Here is a 19,700-nt window from a genome sequence, read left to right on the forward strand (position 1 = left end):
CCAGTAGATTTCCTTGGCCAAATCCCACCATTGTTCCAGCTGCAGATAGAGAAGGGGTACAGGCTGTGGTTCAAAATCACACCTCGAGACAAAAGAAAAACCAAAAAAAAAATCCTGTCCAATATTTTTACATTACAAACATGTAAAAGTAAATCAGCATAGTGTTTAGATTTGAATATTCAGAGACTAAATTTGTCTAATAAATAATCTATTGTGAAGTATTTGCTTATTCTTGGCAATATACTAAAACTAGTAATTGTTACCATCGCTGGTTTCATTAGAGCTTGTTCTAATTGATCACCCGTGTCCTAAGACATATGCCGTTATTTCGCTGTATTTAATGAAGGACCATCAACAGATAATGCAACTTCAGAAATAACATTTATGTGCCATTCCATTTTTTCCTTCCTTCTGTTTTTCCAATTTAGTCTCTGAACCATAAAGTGTACAAACGACGAGGCTGCCTTTGAGTTGCTTTTGCATCCAACACGTAATGACAGTCAATTACCTGAACTATTATTTCCTACTGTAGAATAAATCACTAATGCCAATTACATTAAAGTCATGCTTTTATTATGTATTTGAAGCACCCAGTCAACCACCAGGAAACGTTATGTGGAATGTCACCGACTCCAGAGTCATCCTCAGCTGGGAGGAAGTCAGAGCCATGGAGAACGAGTCCGAGGTGACTGGGTATAAGGTAAGGGAGAGCAGACCAGACTGAAAGCAATCCACAGTTGGCTTTTTCTTGTCTATTTGCAAGGCAGGAAGTTCAGAAGATGCACATCTAAACCATTTCATTTGTGTCTCCGTTTTATAGACTTAAATCTTTGTGTCCCACAAACTGCTGTCCTCTCACATTAATAGTTCACTAAAAGCCTTCACCTCTTTATGCAACGCCGGGAGCTGCAGACATTGCTGCCAGCTCTTGGGGTCCCACTTGTCCAAATGTATAACACTTGGATGTTATAAAATATATATAACACTTATCACATATATAACACCTACTATAAATGTGTAACAGCCAAATGTGTAGCATTTTGAAAATAAACCAAATAATCCAAGAATAGTTTCCATGGCTGGGCAGGTCTATTTGTTAGTACTGCATATATCAAACCTCTTCTTACCTACTGTGGGTCATGCTCATTGTCTGGATAGAAATTACCTTACTACAGCTACTCTGAATCTGATCAGTGCACCAGTATGAGTATTTAAATGTCATATATCAGAAGTATGGTTAAGAGAACAGCCAAGGATGTTGTTGATGGGCAGCGTACAGCTGGATCCCACACGGTACATTCCTGCATAAAAGATTTATGCTGAAGATCTGACTGTGCAGTTGTTGTGAGTTCTGTTGGCAAGAAATACATGTTTACAGCTTTAGATCAGCCACCTAGTTTCATAGATGGAAATTTGACCTAAAAACATCCCATGAAGAGTTCCAATCTGCGTACTCTGTCTCCCAAAAGGATTTCAGGTTCCCCTGTGGATAACAGCCATTGCTAAGTGCACAAGGATAAGCTGAATTTTGATAAAGCTGGTTAATTTTACCGAAGCAAAGTACTTGGGGGGTTGTTTTCATCCCAGAAGGCCAGGGCAGTAGGGCTACCAAAAGCTGGTTTGCCAGGGAGGGAAGAGCCAACAAATGACATGAAAATGCCAGTGCAGCTGTGGACTTGAGCCACGTGCCTGTGTCCCCCCAGGAGATTTCTGTAACGTGGCACAGCGTTGGGGAGTGTGTCCCAGGGTGGCAGCGTGGCTCGAATTCCACTGACCTTGTGGGGTTTTTTTCATTATTGCTGTTATTTTGGAGGAGTTGGGATTGTGCCTTTTGCACTGGGAAGCTCCCAGACTTACCCACTTGTCAGTTTGTGAAACTCTGCCCAGAGAACACCCTAGATCCATGTATTTTTTTAAACTTTGCTGTTTCCTAGACCAGCCACTGGCACTGGGGACCCCTCGGGCAGCAGAGAGGCTGATGTTGCTCTTAAATCCCCCCTCTTGCCTGACCATGTCGAGCAGGGAGCTGTGACCCTCAGGACACCACCCAACGCCGTTGGGTTTCATGACACAATTATCACTCCACACTTGCAGAACATCTTCCATCTTCTGTACATCTTCTTCTGTAATTTTGATTAGTTCTCTCCTTCCCAAACTGCGTACTGGCGTGAGCAGTTGATGCAGATAATGACAGATTCTAAATGGTGGGATAATTTGTAGAACAATACATTATTGACATACTCAATAGAATATATTACTCATTTGTTATCATTATACATTGCGCCATCTCAGATTAAAGCTGGAATAAAAGAGCTTGATTGATGTTACCTTCTTCCTTTAAATGTAATTCTGCCCTACAATATTAACCAAAAAAATCAGATCTTTTCTCTCATCAGGTCTTTTTTAAGCCTGAAAAACCTCGTTTCTAGGGAACACAAATAAAAATGTGAGGCAGGTGCCAGCAGAAGAGGTGACAGGCTTTGCTTGTGTGGCAGGTTTTGTACAGGACCAGCAGCCAGCCCCACGTGAACGTGCTGAACACGGACAGGACCACGGCTGAGCTCTGGCTCCAGTTTAATGATGATTACATCATAGAAGTAAAAGCAACGAGTGATGGCGGAGATGGCAGCAGCAGCGACCAGATCCTGATTCCCAGACTGGCCAGTAGGTTGAACCTGAATCATTATTAATTTCTCATGTGTTTTTACAGGGTCCCCAACCAATATCAGAACCTCCGCGGCATAAAGAGGCACGTCTCTGCCTTATGAATCATTACCGAGTTTGCAGTTGACACCCAGAAGTTGTCACAGCTTGTCCTTGCAGGGATTGAGTCCTTATTGATGGGGAGGAAAAAAAAAAAGAATTAATGCTTGTATGTTGTATGGCAATAGTGTAACAAAAAGAAAAGCAATTAACAGTCTTCATGCCCTTATGCATGACAAACATCATTCTATTGAACTGGTAAATTACCATGTATATTGGTATTAAAAACATTAGATTTTTTTACTTTACTCCTTTTTTATTATTATTACCTTATTCTCCTTTTTTTAATTATTACCTTATTCTCCTTTTTTTTTATTATCTCCTTTTTTATTTATTATTTTACCAAAGACCACTCGTACAGTGTCAGCATTTTGCAATACGTTTCTGTAGTTTTAAAATACTTAGTGTAGTTTGGGGAATTTTAATTGCCTGTCAGAAATAAGAATTTGCAATAATTTTTGCTTAGCATCTAGGAAGAGTAATCATTTGACTCACACTTTGATTTAATCCTGACCTTTTTCATTTGTCACAGGTATGGATGCAAGAGGTTCTGGTCTATCAGTCTTGAACTACTGTGGGTCATGCTCATTGTCTGGATAGAAACTACCTTACTACAGCTACTCTAAATCTGATCAGTGCACAAATGTACAAGTATTTAAATGTCATATATCAGAAGTATGGTTAAGAGAACAGCCAAGGATGTTGTTGATGGGCAGCGTACAGCTGGATCCCACACGGTACATTCCTGCATAAAAGATTTATGCTGAAGATCTGACTGTGCAGTTGTTGTGAGTTCTGTTGGCAAGAAATACATGTTTACAGCTTTAGATCAGCCACCTAGTTTCATAGATGGAAATTTGACCTAAAAACATCCCATGAAGAGTTCCAATCTGCGTACTCTGTCTCCCAAAAGGATTTCAGGTTCCCCTGTGGATAACAACCATTGCTAAGTGCACAAGGATAAGCTGAATTTTGATAAAGCTTTTTTAATTTTACCGAAGCAAAGTACTTGGGGGGTTGTTTTCATCTCAGAAGGTGAGGGCAGTAGGGCTCACAAAAGCTGGTTTGCCAGGGAGGGAAGAGCCAACAAATGACATGCAAATGCCAGTGCAGCTGTGGATACCAGCCACGTGTCTGTGTCCCCCCAGGAGCTTTTTGTACATCGTTAGGGAGTGTGTCCCAGGGTGGCAGCATGGCTCTAATTCCACTGACCTTGTGGGTTTTTTTCATTATTGCTGTTATTTTGGAGGAGTTGGAATTGCGCCTTTGGCACTGGGAAGCTCCCAGACTTACCCACTTACCAGTTTGTGAAACTCTGCCCAGAGAACACCCTAGATCCATGTATTTTTTTAAACTCTGCTGTTTCCTAGACCAGCCACTGGCACTGGGGACCCCTCGGGCAGCAGAGAGGCTGATGTTGCTCTTAAATCCCCCCTCTTGCCTGACCATGTCGAGCAGGGAGCTGTGACCCTCAGGACACCACCCAACGCCGTTGGGTTTCATGACACAATTATCACTCCACACTTGCAGAACATCTTCCATCTTCTGTACATCTTCTTCTGTAATTTTGATTAGTTCTCTCCTTCCCAAACTGCGTACTGGCGTGAGCAGTTGATGCAGATAATGACAGATTCTAAATGGTGGGATAATTTGTAGAACAATACATTATTGACATACTCAATAGAATATATTACTCATTTGTTATCATTATACATTGCGCCATCTCAGATTAAAGCTGGAATAAAAGAGCTTGATTGATGTTACCTTCTTCCTTTAAATGTAATTCTGCCCTACAATATTAACCAAAAAAATCAGATCTTTTCTCTCATCAGGTCTTTTTTAAGCCTGAAAAACCTCGTTTCTAGGGAACACAAATAAAAATGTGAGGCAGGTGCCAGCAGAAGAGGTGACAGGCTTTGCTTGTGTGGCAGGTTTTGTACAGGACCAGCAGCCAGCCCCACGTGAACGTGCTGAACACGGACAGGACCACGGCTGAGCTCTGGCTCCAGTTTAATGATGATTACATCATAGAAGTAAAAGCAACGAGTGATGGCGGAGATGGCAGCAGCAGCGACCAGATCCTGATTCCCAGACTGGCCAGTAGGTTGAAGCTGAATCATTATTAATTTCTCATGTGTTTTTACAGGGTCCCCAACCAATATCAGAACCTCCGCGGCATAAAGAGGCACGTCTCTGCCTTATGAATCATTACCGAGTTTGCAGTTGACACCCAGAAGTTGTCACAGCTTGTCCTTGCAGGGATTGAGTCCTTACTGATGGGGAGGAAAAAAAAAAAGAATTAATGCTTGTATGTTGTATGGCAATAGTGTAACAAAAAGAAAAGCAATTAACAGTCTTCATGCCCTTATGCATGACAAACATCATTCTATTGAACTGGTAAATTACCATGTATATTGGTATTAAAAACATTAGATTTTTTTACTTTACTCCTTTTTTATTATTATTACCTTATTCTCCTTTTTTTAATTATTACCTTATTCTCCTTTTTTTTTATTATCTCCTTTTTTATTTATTATTTTACCAAAGACCACTCGTACAGTGTCAGCATTTTGCAATACGTTTCTGTAGTTTTAAAATACTTAGTGTAGTTTGGGGAATTTTAATTGCCTGTCAGAAATAAGAATTTGCAATAATTTTTGCTTAGCATCTAGGAAGAGTAATCATTTGACTCACACTTTGATTTAATCCTGACCTTTTTCATTTGTCACAGGTATGGATGCAAGAGGTTCTGGTCTATCAGTCTTGAACATCTTCAGCGTGTCCAGCTTCCTACTGACAATCCTTTCCTTGACTCTTCATTCAGTGTTGTGATGATACATTTGCATTTGCTGGGGGAAAGAAAAAAAGAATTGGTTACTACAGAAAAGTGCTTTTTTAAAAAAAAAAAACTGCAGTGGTTAATGCATGTTTTTCTTCTATCCTGACGTGTTTTTAAATTCTTTATATTTCACTGTAGGTTGAAGTAAAAATATCATATAAAGTTTAGCAAATCCTTTAAAAAGGAATCTAAAATGCCTTAATACTTGAACCAAAGGAGTTTACATATTACATACTTCAGATACAATGTAAGAGGGGGAGAGCAATGGTACTGGGATGGGAGTTACATAAAGCTTAGCTCAGTGAGAAACTCCATTTTTGCAGTGACACTGAATTCTTTGGGGTAGGTCCTGCCTTGTTCCTATAACATTCTGCATAATGGAGGTGAAAGCAGAGCCGTGGCATTTCGGCCGGATGGTAACACCTCGACCAAGGGGCTGCTCTTAGGACAGTGTCATCATCCGGTAGGTTTGCACTCGTTTTCTTACTGCCCTTTAGAGAAGTTATTATAAATCTAGCAAGAAATCAAAGAAAAGTCACAGTATAGATGTTAGTTTTGCACCGTCCATCTTGGGGTGTCCAAGAGGCTTCCACTCTTAGGAACTGATTTCCCAGCCGTGTTTCAAAGAAAGCTCTCTGTTCCTTTTCAGACACCTGCCCTTCCTCTCCATCAATAGATTTAGAAGTTAATTTCCTAATATCTCCTATTCTTATATTTCTTAACCAGGTTCTTTGTTCATAATCAAGTTCTCCCACCTTCAGCATCATTTTTGTTGCCCTTCTCTGAGCTCCTGTCAGTGTTCCACTAACAAAAGTGCCCAGTGGGAAGCATTATAGAAATGCAGTTGCACCATGGCCTTATGAAAGGGGACTCCTGCCACCTCCCTGCCCTGTCACGTGGGGCTTCCAGTTATGCAGCCCCAAATTATCTTGCTCTTTTATCTGCCACACTGCTCTGTAAACTCACCCTTAATTCAGTGTTACGTTCGTAATTCTCCTTCCTGCTGCTCTTTAACCAATTCAAAACTTAATGTACCCCGTTACTGTCATATGAGCCTGGTAAGTTTATGGCAATACTATAGGTTATAATAAACAAATTACACAAAACCACTTCAAGCTTGCTATTATAGAGAAATCTATGCTTTCTTTCATAGCAATATGTTAAAGATACATTAAATCTGGTACATTTGACTTCTGCAGTTGTGACTTAAGTCAAAGTCAGCCTTTTAGACACCCTTTAGAGAGCTGCCCACAGTAGAGCAAGTGTTCATGTGACATAAAACATATCCTTCTAAAGAGGTTTGGTTTTTTTTAATCTCACAGTATTACCACAACACAGAAATGTAAAGGGAGAGAACCAGGATTCATGAAATGATGGTAGCACTGTAGAAAAAAATACCTTGATATGCATTCAAATAGCAAATTACCTTATTAGTATCACATCCAGATGAAAGTACCTGCTAACTGTTGAAGTAAGCGAGATCTGTATATACTGTACATAAATAGTTATAAATGGCTAGTTGCTTTTCAATGTGGCTAACCAGTGATGTTCTCAGACACTTGCAAATGGGGGGGAGGGGGAGGGCGGGAGATGGAAAACCAGGTGTTACTAGTAAATATATAGTTATGTTTCATGCAACAAAGGGTGAATCTTTCTATTCTTGTTTCACAAAATTCTAGTCCATGTTCCTGTATTGCCATTTTCACGCAATTACATTGTATTGTTTGATTTCTAGTTATATATCTCCATGAGATATGTACCGAGTACTTTGTTTCATATTGAAAAGTTTGAAATTTATCCTTAAAACTTCCAGTTGTGTGTGTATCCTATGGTTATCTGTATGCATTTTTTTCTATTACTCTAATAAAATATTTATTACATTGAGGGATACTAGAATATTTCAAAGTAGTATTGCTTGTCTGGGTTATGTATTTGCTCACAGGGGGATTTACTGCATCTAAAAATCCTCGTTTACGTTCTTCGTAGTGTTTCTGCTTCGTGGCAGGAGGGGAGTGGTTTCCCTACCTAGAGCTTTGCTGCCCTGAGACTAAAATCCTGACATACATACCCAGAAATTGAGAGAAACGGGTGAGGAAGAGGAGTAAGGATGTCCCCAGGTCCCAGTCTGGCAGACACACGTGGAGCAGGGACCCAATGTTCTGCTCCAACTTTGGAGCTCCAGGTTTGAAGCACCACAGACAAAACGCCCCTTCCCTTTCCCAGGCTTGGTTTTCCCTTCATCCAATTGGGCTCTTTGCTCTCCTCTGAAATAAATAATTAAAAAAAAGTAATTATATTGAAGAAGAGTTAGTTCTTTATAATAATTAGTTTACTGTATCACTATTTACCATTAAATTGCATGGCCTGTTCTCCCTGCAAATTGCCTTTTCCTGACGAACCACGGCTTCCCATAAACCCAGAGACTTTGGAGCAATAAAACCTCCTCTCTGGGAACGCAGGCAAAACAGAACTAGATATTTTAAGCTTTTAAAGTGTGGCTTCTACCTGCGTTAACAGGGAGCTGATCCAGCTGCTGCACTAAGGGTAAACAGTAATCCCAACCTGTTCACGAGTGCACACACATGAGGCAAAACTGAAGGAATTTTTCTTGAGTAAATGGAGTTTTCCCTTTCAGATGGCTGTAGGTGGACACCTGCCTTGCTCTGTATTTCCCCCAATGTTCAGATTCCTCTTCCTTTCAATTGACTTCGGTTCGTTCCTCATCTCACATTAATTCAGTCAATGTTTATTTCAGTAATAATCTGACTTGGTCACCCAGGGAGAGCTGGGAAAAAAAAAAATAAGCTGTTACTGGGAAAGCAGAGGAGGAAAAGGTGAAGATCTAATAAGGGATAACATGACCAGCCAGCCCATCTCCTGCCAGTGTTTCCACAGCAGCTTCTGTCCCTAACCAAGTTCAGCAGATTCAGTCCTGGAGAAGGAAAAAAAAAAAAAAAAAAAGAAAAAAAAAATAAATGACAAAAAAAAATGGGAAAAAAACCACTTGTTGGACGGGAACTGCCCACAGCAGCTTCTGTCCCTAACCAAGTTCAGCAGATTCAGTCCTGGAGAAGGAAAAAAAAAAAAAAAAGAAAGAAAAAAAAAATCAATGACAATAAAAAATGGGAATAACATCACTTGTGTGACTGGAACTGCAGGTGCTGGGGAAGGTGTTTCTGCCATTTCACTTCGACTCGTACTCGCACCAAAAATAGACAGCACTTTATCACTTACAATTGCTGTTATTTGAAATGCAGTAAGACAGAATAATAGGCTCGAGTCGGAGTTTTTAGGAAAACACTATTGTAAAGCATATTCTTTTCAAGACCTTACCGAAAGCCAAGGCTGTGTCCCACCGAAGGCGAAGAGCAAAGCCCCAAAGAGCTGGGCAGAGGGAGCCCCAGGATACAAGCCAGTCCTGCCACCAGCTGGATACGCACCAAAGAAAAAGGAATTTGATACAGTTTTAAAAATAAAAATGTTTGCAATGGCATGTGCCTCCCCTGGAAGCCATGATGGCTTTCGCTGGAAGCCGGTACTGGGGGTGATGGGAGTGCTGGGGTTTGGGATTTGGACGTCTGGGGAGGTTTAAAGTTTCCCACCCTGCCCCACTATTCCCCCAAGGGTTGTTTTGTAAAGGGTTTCTTAAGAGTCCTACCTGTGTAACGTGTGACTTGACAACACCTGTACTTCTAAATTCTGAATTTCTCAGAGGCAGCTGGCGTAAGAATTTTTAAAAAGCCTTTTTCTTTGGACAGTTTACGCTGTCGGATGCATTGCGAACGCGCAGGATCCTCTATGAATACAAAATGAGTTAAAAACTAATATCACTTTAGCCCTAAGAAATATTGGAGATCTCCATTTTCTACTTAATTTGCCTTTCGGTGGTGGAATGCAGACGTGGGCAGTGCCTGTCGGGTTATATATGTTATGTCTTAATAACAGGCAATAAAGCAAGCTGTCCTGCATGAGGGAGTGCATTAATCTGACAGCCTTCTGTCTGAAATAAATAACAATGGAATATCGTGAAAATAAAACGAGTTTGTAAACAGGCACCCGCTCTCTTAGGAGAAACAACCTCCTCGATTGTTTTATGCTAATGCTTTGAACTCCCGAAAAGCAATAAAAAAAGGATATGTTCAGCAGAGATATAACTGAATGTAAGTTATTGTTGTTTTATTAAGCCTGCTTGATAAAAAGAGGCACTTTTTTCTTTAAATCTGGTTCGTACGTAGCGCAGGCTGCAGCATGACGGGGGGAGATGGGACATCACTTAACTCTGTCCCCAGCTCAGTCTTACCCTCTTTGGAAGGAACTTTTCCATGAAGACTTTTCCCAGTTCCTGGCGGCCTCCCCGGTGCGTGAACAGCACAGCCTGGAAAAAAAAGGACAGATATTTGTCTTTTTCCAAGCTCAACACCTGTTTCACAGCCTCAGCCAGAGGAGGCAGCCCCCACTGCACACCTACAGGAGCTTCTCGTGTCTCACCTGTGGCTGGGAAGCCTTTCCCCAGGTCAGCTCAGGATGTGGGCACCTCGTTAGCATCAGTGGGACCAGTCGCCCCATCAAAGCCCTGGCTGCAGGGTGAGGGGATGCCAGTGGACTTGGGGTCTCTCCCAAGGGCTGGAACATCCCCTGTCTATCTCCAAGAGAACCCCCCCGAGTCCACGTGTGTGTCTGTGTGTGAGTTCACTTTCCACAAATAACAGACAGTTGGGAGTCTCTAATAACTCTTGCCTGTCACCAATTTTGAGTCTATTTTTGTGTTTTGCTGACAGTATCGCCAGTCCTCTGCCTCTTGTCCTGCCTCTCGTTAGGTGCATCAAAAACTTCCCAGCAGTTTGATATTTCTATAAAACACTCTCCTTCCCTGTCATGGGGCCTCTCCATCAGCTGTAACTGCCACGCTGCGGTGGCTCCTATTGTAATTCAGACCATGCTCTTCATTTGCTTTGGTTTTGAACTCTCTCTGTTTTGAGACTTTACAGTTTGTGCATGAGAGTGTTTCAGTATTAGAATTTCACAAGACCTTCATGTGCATCTTTCCTTTGTTTTTTCCCCCATCTCTAAGGGTCAAGAAAACTTGATAAACTCATTTGGTATTAGATTCCTTTTCTTGAGCTCCTTGCTGATCTTTCTGAGGTCAAGAAGTATCTTTGAAAGTCTCTTTTTTTTTATTATTAAATGCACAAATATAGGAGACATCCCAGTAACCCTGTGTAGCATTACTAAGATACTTTCTTCCCAAAATACCTAAGATTATTTTCTTACCTTTTAAGAGTATAATTAGTCCCATGAGGTGGACCATGCCTGCTTTCTGTGCCGGGCTCTTCATTCCATCTTGGCGATTAATTCCCTCTGGGTGGGAGAACATCAAGACGTTGGGAAATGCTGAAAAGGGAAGAATCAAAAGCATCCTGTTAGGAGCCAACGGAAAAGATGCCACTTCATTACATCCATTCATTAATTCAGCCCATGATAATTCAAACTCAAAGCAACCCCTAGGCCAGGGGGACATCCCAGAGAGAGTTCAGCTCCTTCTTGCTGGCTCAGCTTCTCCAGCCTCCCAAATCCCACACCCCATGGGGTGCAGAATGGCTGGGCTGCCAGTGGAGAAGGGACACAGAGTCACTCCCCACCTCCATGGCTGAGGGTGAAGGGCTGGAATCCTCCAGCAGCACGAGAGGAGGGTTTGAATGCCCCCAGTCAAAGGTGGGACCTAAAACCAGCCACCAAACCAGCTGGCCATTAAAAAAAAATTGCAAACATTAAAATATTTCCTTTGAAAGAAAGCTCTCCCCAAGCCCTTAACACACCTTCCTCCCTCTCCGGGCCTCGGGGGGGGCCCTGGTGGTCTCCCCACTCTGCCCCAGAATTGCAGGTACTTCAAAGCACACGTAGGGACTTATTTTTAGGCACTCTGAACTCCTTGCTCAGCAGCCCTAAATAGAAGTGTGCATTGATTTATTTTTTTTGTCACCTCCAGGGAAGGTGCTGCCAACGCTCCCCGGAGGTTTGAGCGCCCAAACGAGCCCCCGCGCCCATTAATTGAGAGGGAATATCAACAGGCAGGAAAGGCATCCATTGGGATTGCTCACCCCCCTGATTTCATTTTAGGGGATCTTTCTCTTTTATGCTGGAACACGAGCAATGACCTGTGCCATCCGCTAAAGGCATAAAAAGAAACGAGGCAGAGAAAATAAGGGAAAGCCCTCTCTTTCATGCCCTTTATAATACAAATAATAAATCACTTTCCCAACTGAGGACCTGCAAAAGGAGCCTATCAAAAAGGACGTGTGTTTAACAAGAAATTCCCTCATTAGCAATCCAAGGAGGGCCACGGTTAAAGCAGACAAATAATTTAATTTTTGTCACACTTCCTAACATTGCCACCAAACTGAGGCATTTAAAGTTACACTTGTCACAACACTAATTATCTATTTGAACAGCGGAGCTCTCAGCTGATTGAATGAGTTCTTCTGCAGCGAGAACAGATCATTTCATCAGCTGCATCTGATCCGTCATTACTTTTTGGATATAGGATGTAAATCGACTATAACAAGAGAAAATACAGCTTTGGTTGGTACCTTTCCAGCAGCTTCAGATGAGAGAGAGGGGAACTCTTCTGCCGCAGCCAAAAGCTTCTGCTCATGTACTGGAAAACAGCGTCGTGGGGTTTTGTGTTGCCTTGGAAACATGAAAAATAAAGCACCATTAATTACTTATTTTCAAGCAACGGGAGTATCCAGCGCCGAGGGCCTGATCCCAGGGTAATGAAAGCCTCACCCCCATTGCAGCAGGCTGTGCCTGATGGACCTGCCCCTCTGAAGGAGGAGAGGACCCAGGCAGAGCAGAGCTCAGCCAAGCTTCACTTCTGACCGTGGTTTCCCAAAGAGCTACCAGAAGGCAACAGGCAGACACTCAAAGTGGTGGTTTGTGGTGGTTCCTTCTTACCTTCACACCCACGACTTTGTTAACGTTGTCACCTGTTTATTTATTAAAATATATGGCCTCCTTTTTCAACCTGGCACCAGCAGCTGACCTGATAAACATCCGTGAAAACACCTATAAAAACCTACATAAATCCCACGTATCCACCTTCTCCAGCCAGGAAACCAGGCTGATAGTCCTGGTCATTGGCACAGAAGCATGAGTTCAGCCAGACCTTCTGCTATCATTCTTTCTGCCGAAAACACTGCCAAATAGCAAAGTCTTCACTATAATATCTTCTGTACAATCATTTTTAACTGTTAATTAAATATTTTTTAACTACAGCCTACTTGCTTCTTTTCCTCCCATTAGTAGTGGTCCTAATTATAAATCTCTATGAAATAGGTGAAGACTAGAGACAACCTCTTCTTGTGGGCGTTTGAAGTTGTTCTCAAATTTTCTTTTGGAGAGACTGTTCACTCTCCCTGTCAGCACAGCCCAAAGCAATCAGCTACAACTCCGGCCACAAAGGTGTGGAGGGATAAAAATAATTCCAGTAAAATCCTCTTAATTTTCTCCAGGAAACCTTCTCATTTATGAACTATGCAAAGTGACGCTTCTCTTTCATTTACAATGAATATTAATCTTTATCTATCAACCCAAGCACAATTTTAGAGTATTTTTCACTCATTCATATTCCCAAGGTTGACCATCATCGCTAAAGAACTTTGATTACCTGGTTTCGGATTTGGGCCGGGTTTTAACATCGGATCATTCAGGTCGGGAAAGACCTTTAAGATCATCAAGTCCAACTGTTAACTGAGCACTGCCAAGTCCACCACTAAACCCTGTCCCTGTATGGGGTCTATATGGGGCAACCACTTTGCCCCCTGACCATCGGCATCAGCGTATGTGAAGTTCAGGATCCACTTCAGTGCCTGCAGGCGAAACGCGTCAGCAGCATCTCAAACTGCCTCCTCCACTTAGGAGGCTAATGAGCAAAATACACGAGAGACTGCGACTTCTCCAGGGTCTCTGGCTGCCTCCTCCCCACCTGAGCTGCTTTGCCTCTCAGCAACTCCTAAAAATGCATAATTAACGTTTTAAGAAAAGTAATCCTCCAGGAGCATCCGTTTGTTGAGAAAATCGTCTCTAACCAGACTCAGACTGTTCCTTTTCCCTGTCGACACTGTTCAACAACCACGGCTGAAAGGGACCGTGTGGGACACTGGTGATGGGCCCCACCGTGTGGTGGAGTGGTCTGGGGGAAAGCCACAGCCCCAGCCCCACAGCCATGGTCATACCCTGTCCCACCACCACAGCCAAAGGGGATCCGGACTCCTGCCCATAGCCACCCCCCGGCTGCTGGAAAAGCCCTGCTTTCATCATCTAACACCATGCAAACACAGCAAATGCTATTTTTACATTTGGTCCCAGCTATTTTAAGCAAAAAATGTGCTTAAAAATAAACCAAGAGACAACCTTTTCCTTTAGTGAGCTACCCATTTCTAAATGAGTTGTTTATATCAGTAATTCTGCGTTTTCTTTTCTCTCTCCAATTTTCCTCAGGAATAATGCCATTGGCAATCTCCATGAATCTCTTTTGACTCTTTCTGAAGGTTAAACTAACTACAAGAAAGCTGGATCAAAGGCAAAGAAAAACTTTATTCTAGAAGCACAGAAATATTTACATAACACAAGATAAGCTAGAACTCCTCATTTCTACCATGCAGACACGCTTGTAAAAAGCGCATAAAAATAGGCCATTTTTAATTCAATTGGGGAGGGGAGGAGAAGAGGTATTTTATAGCTCGTGTAAGAGGAGAGAGACAAGGCTGGCAATTAGCAGAGTTTGTAATGCGCCCAATTGAAAAGATCCAGAGCTTTTGGGGTTTCCTGCCTGAAGAAGAAGAGTCTTTTGGAGCCATTTTCATGCACAAGAGGAAAAGAGAATAAAGAATCCCACCGCGGGCTGGGGCTGATGCCTCCTCCGAGCAGCAAACCAAGGACCACGAGCGAGGAGCCCGGCGAAACAAGCCAAAGGCTCAAACATCAAATGACAAAGCTGACTATTGATTGGGAAGTGACTGCCAGAAACAATCACATTGATGAAGGCAGCCCTCAGAAAGCAAGAGGAGAGCTTTATTTCAACCCCCTCTTCTGAGCTGCTCTCGGAGACCCCCAGCTGCATCCACAAGTTTTGGCAGCAGTAGCATCTACTAATAGACTGATGAGAAATAATACAAACTGACCTAGGGTTACTCATTGCAGAACAATAATAAAAATGAGATAAAAGAGACGTTTTTCCCAACATATTTTCAAGAACTGACCTCTTTTTGGTCAGTTCTAGTAAATGCAGAATAATGGGAAGTTCAATACGCTTATTGATATTTATTCTAATGAGTTCATCATCTCTCCTCACCGATGGGCTGGAACCAAACCCATACATGTTTCAATATCAAACACCCACTTCTGCCTGCCCTCGGAGGAGCAGAGCTATCCATTCTGCGGTTAATTAGCTATCCTCTAGGAAGAAACAAGAAAGGCCATGTTTTAAATTAGATCCATCTGGTAAAGGCTTTCTTGAAAAGATGAGACTTATGTCATGCTTTGGAGCTATCAGAGGCAGAGGTTTCCCAGCAGAGGCCATCTGTCTCGGATAACTGCTGCCAGGCCTCAAGATTATCAATTAGTCCATAATGATTGTTTATTTGGAAAAGCTGACTGCGGGGTCAGGAGGCTGACCTCAGAGTCCAAACATCATGGTGGAGTCTAATAAAGGTAGGGCTTTTATTCAAGGGAAAAAAAGGACTCTTGCTCTTCTTTGAGTTCAAGTAAGAACTGAGACACGACTGTTTGTGGCTGCTTTCCTACTAGAAAGTGTGGGACAGGTTCAGGTCCCACCCTGAACCAAGGGGTTTTAACCCACTATCTCTGATTTTCTTGAGGCCTCATGGATCAGAGCCCTCTCTTACACCACCACTGCCCGTAGCTGCCTGAACTCCCAGCTCCACGTCCAGGATGCTTTTAGAGATGAAGGTACCACCATTTCTAGACCAAGATTGACGTCCTAACTAGGCTCCAATACACACAGCCCATGGCATGGTCACAACCACATCTTCAAGGCTAAATTCCCACAAATCACCCTTCCCAAATCTCAGAGGAATCTCAGACCACAACCAGCCTTGGATTTGGGGTTTTTTTTCCCTTATTCTATGCAGTTTCAATTCATTTCCAACGTGCCACGTGCTCTATTCTCTGGTCACAGTGCAGCTGAAGTGCAGTCACACGAGTCCTGCCATTACTAAAGCAGCTTCTGTCTCGCTGCTCTTATCGGGGCAGCACAGGGCTGGGACCAGCTTGTAAGGAGAGAAATTGCTTACATAATTTATGATGTCTCTTGTTGTCAAAATAACCAGAAAAGCTTAAAAATATAAGCAGACAATACGCTTAAAATGTTGAATTATATGGTAGTGACACAGAATGGGAAACACTTGAAATTAGATGAGAATGAAAAAGTAAGGTATTAGAGAAATGTCAAACATTTTCTGTATTGAACTCATCAATAATGCATTCTACATTGCTTTAAAGACAGAAGATGATGACATCCGGGTGGGTCAAGGAAGGTATTTGAAGTGCCAGTAAGTGGGCTCTGCTGGTGGCGTGTCACACCTGGAACCCCCAGGGAAGGGCCCTGCCAGACAAGCTGCTGTTCATGGGCTTTACAGGCATTTTTCATTGGGGATGAGGAAAAAAGTGTGTTTGGACACCTATTGCTCTACATGTGCAGAAAACCTAAGTTATGTGAGCACAGTAATTCATACACAGAGAAAACAGATGCAGAAATGAAATGCCAAAAGGTGCTGGAGCATCGCTGGTCAGAGCGAAAACCTTCCTGTGCACAGGTACGGCAGGGCAGGAATCCTGGTGCCCAACTTTGGGATCTACTCACTTAAATAGATGTGGACCAACATCTAAAGTACATACACAGAAGACCGAGGGAGCAGCTGGCTGTTTTCTAAACACCAGCAGCAGAGAAGATGCTGATTGGCAGGTTGTGGATGGATACCGCACATTTTAGAAATTAAACTACACTTGTTAGGTTTTTTTGTTTGGTTTTTGGTGGGGTTTTTTTTTACCACATCAGTTGGATTTCTGTCTGTGGGAAACTTTTTCCTCCGAGAGGCTCTTTTCATGGAAACAGCAGGGCATGGAGTGGTAACAGTGTGAAACCAGAGATCTGGAAAAGCAGCGCCGTTCTGCAGGAAGCAGAACATTTGCATGTTAAGCTGCATCTATTCCCCAAACACTCCAGACACGTGAAAGCAAACCCCGATTTTCAGTTGGTGGCAGATCTTTTAGCTCCAGCCTGGCTGTAAAGGTCGGGAGTGTGTAGAGCTCTCTGGGTTCTCCCTGGGAGCCAAGCACGGGCTGAGCCGCGTGGGGACGTGGGGGTCACACTCCCAGTGTCTGACATCGGCCCCTGATACACTGGGATGTCGTACGAGAGACACTTGTCTGGTATCAGTGACCTTAACAAGAGCTTTTTAGCACTCGTCAGGGCCATGACAGCTGAATCACTCCAGGCATGTAAATGCAGCGCGAGGGGAAAGCAACCAAACGAAACCCACTGTCCTTTTCACAAAACACGGCCCTGGGGGAAGTTGAGGACATTTAAACTCTATTTTAACCCTTCTCATCTTCGGAAATCAAACTTATTTTTTTGACCAGGCTGAAGCTTTGCTACCTGACGTGGCAATTCTGCCCTCTGTGCAGCTGGAGGGGTGAGCAGGGCTAACACCCACCCCCTGCCTCCATGCCCACCACCACAGACAGTGCCACCTCTGCCACCTCACCACCGCCACCACCACCGGCAGGGCAGGGATGCTCACCTGTGCTTCTCGCTCCTCCTCATCCTCCATGGCACCCTGATGGATGGTTGAGCACTCCAAGGTTGTCATCGACGCCCCCCGCGCTGCGTGTTGATACGGCATACACCACCGTGCCGTTTCCTCCCCTTCTTCAGCACTCAGGAACAGGTGAAGTGGGAGATAAAAAATAAAATTATGAGCCCTGTCATTGTCCTCCAAATGAGAAACACCGATGTGGCCGCGTATTTGAATAGTCAGGAAAGGGGCAGACCCACACACTGGATTTATTGACATAAATGTTGGTCTCAGCTATTGAATTCCTGACGAAGGCTGCAGAAAAATTGTGTGTATGCAGACTGGGTATGAGGGAAGGGCTTGCTTTTGCCTGCCAATATATAAAGGACTCAAGTGATTGCTGGTTTGTTTGGGTTTGTGATTAGATTGATATGGCTTATGCCCACGTATACTGCTGATGTAGATGAGCAGAAGCTCATCTCTAAGCTAAGAGCTTTGGATTCACCTGAAATGCACTGGGAGCCAGTAGGGAAGGACCCCTAGAGAGACTGATTCAACCCCAGAAAGGAGCAGATACCCTCCAGAGGGTTATCATGGGCTGGTCATTTATCTCACCCAGGCTGGTGAGGCAGCACATGCTCCCATTTCCTCTGGAGGTGGAGCACAAACTCTGAAGCCACAAGGAAGGGAGAAACCCCTCAGACTCCCTAGCACAACTGCACAGAGTGGGACTTTAACCTGTTTCAAGATGTTCTCCTTCCCCTCTTCTTCCTCTTGTGGTGCTGAGAGGCAGATTCTCACATATGTGAAGGAAAGAGCCTAAACTCAGAAGAATACTATTTTAAAGATGAGCATGCCTTACTCAGAAACCCTCATGCTTCTCTGCGGGCTGAGTTCAGGTCTGACAGCAGGTTGTCTCACGGGGACAGCCAGCATTATGCAGGGGCAGTGGGCAGACACAGCTGGTGTCACCAAGCAAGCAGACTTGCTTAGCAAAGCAAAACATCCACCTGGGGCTTGGGAAGACTCAGGTTCTGGCCTCCTGGTTCCCCTGCACGAACGCGCTCACGCTCTGCTCTGCTGCCTCCACAAGCGCTGACGGTGCTGAGGCACCTGGTGTGCTGAGACCAGTGCTTATCCTGATGAGGAACGTGACACAATTGCTTGGGGTTTTGGGGTTATTTTTAGCTTCTCGCTGTATCTAGGTAAGTCCCTTGTCTTACACTTAGAGCAAGTTTTCTGTTCCTTTCTGCCTGTAAACCTCCTACCCAAAGGCACCTTCTTCCAGCGTCGCAGTCCCTGGGGCATCCCTTCATGGCAATATTTGACACTCTGAACTCTTGGAGGTTTGCTCTGTCATCCAGCACCAGGGAGCCCTCCCAGCTCCAAAGCACCTTGAAAGACTCCAAGAGATTCTCCTTTTCCCTCTCTCCTTTCAACAAATCCACACCTGGCCATCATGCTGGCTTACGACATCCAATCCTACTTTGCACCCCTCTAATCTCTCGCCTGTCCTTGGGCAAGTCACAAATCTATTACTATTCTGGGACTCAAATGCTACCAACACAAACCACTGAATTTGCTAAGAACTCTTCTCCATTTCAACTATATCTGCTCTGTGCATGTTGATTAATTTCCCCAAGCTTTACTGCTTCATTTAAGGTACAGCATCCCTGTGTGTAAGGCAAAAGTGATATTACGTAGAGGTTGGAAACATCTGTAGCTCACAATGGCCACCTGAAATGGGGTTATATAAGGTTGCAGAGAGTACCAAAAATTTCAAAATAGAGAAAAAATTATTTCTGACACACACCTATAAAATGGAAATATTGTGTATTACCTTTAAATGTGTTCTTTTATGAGAAATGTGGTCGTACTGCATTTAAACATGTAACTACCTCAGGATTTAGAGCATCAGTTGAAAATTTTCATGGTCAAGATAAAAAAAAATAAAATTAAAAAGCTTTGAATCAGAGTTGCTCACCTTTCACATGCTCATTTGGGGTCTGCTCAGGCTTTCAGGCACAAACAGCTCCATATCTTACAGCACGTTCACGGCGTGGCCAGCGAAGATTGCCTTTGGAGAGACGAGAAAAAAGAAGCTGAAGCATCGCAGAGACTCTGTATTTGGGGAATACTGAGGAGTCACTGTCAATAAGGCTCAACACTGTACAACCAGCAAAAAAAAACTTCACCAGGAGTCATTAATCTATTACAGAAGCTTAACAAAAAAATCACAAACTGAACCAGTGCTTTTATATATTAGTTTGAGACAGCTAAAA

The 19,700-nt window shown here is 43.3% G+C and overlaps 3 long non-coding RNA genes across 4 annotated transcripts; 1 reads left to right on the plus strand and 2 right to left on the minus strand.

The window, feature by feature from the left end:
* The first annotated feature begins 3,444 nt into the window (after positions 1–3,444).
* On the plus strand, positions 3,445–7,495 carry LOC106890668. The gene is made up of 2 exons (XR_001412553.1): positions 3,445–4,863; positions 5,495–7,495. It is a non-coding gene; the product is annotated as an uncharacterized LOC106890668 (long non-coding RNA).
* LOC106890669 lies at positions 4,830–8,519 on the minus strand. 2 transcript variants are annotated; one of them, XR_001412554.1, is made up of 3 exons: positions 7,671–8,519; positions 5,477–5,612; positions 4,830–5,032 (listed from the first exon to the last, which is right to left on the minus strand). It is a non-coding gene; the product is annotated as an uncharacterized LOC106890669 (long non-coding RNA). The 2 variants fall into 2 exon arrangements; XR_001412555.1 differs by having other exon boundaries at positions 4,830–5,036.
* A 2,382-nt stretch (positions 8,520–10,901) lies between these two features.
* Positions 10,902–19,461, minus strand: LOC106890725. Its single transcript, XR_001412564.1, has 3 exons — positions 17,425–19,461; positions 12,190–12,289; positions 10,902–10,993 (listed from the first exon to the last, which is right to left on the minus strand). It is a non-coding gene; the product is annotated as an uncharacterized LOC106890725 (long non-coding RNA).
* Between the last annotated feature and the right edge of the window lie 239 nt (positions 19,462–19,700).

The sequence above is a fragment of the Calidris pugnax genome, unplaced genomic scaffold (genome assembly GCF_001431845.1).
Source record: "Calidris pugnax isolate Ruff unplaced genomic scaffold, ASM143184v1 scaffold81, whole genome shotgun sequence".
NCBI lineage: Eukaryota > Metazoa > Chordata > Aves > Charadriiformes > Scolopacidae > Calidris > Calidris pugnax.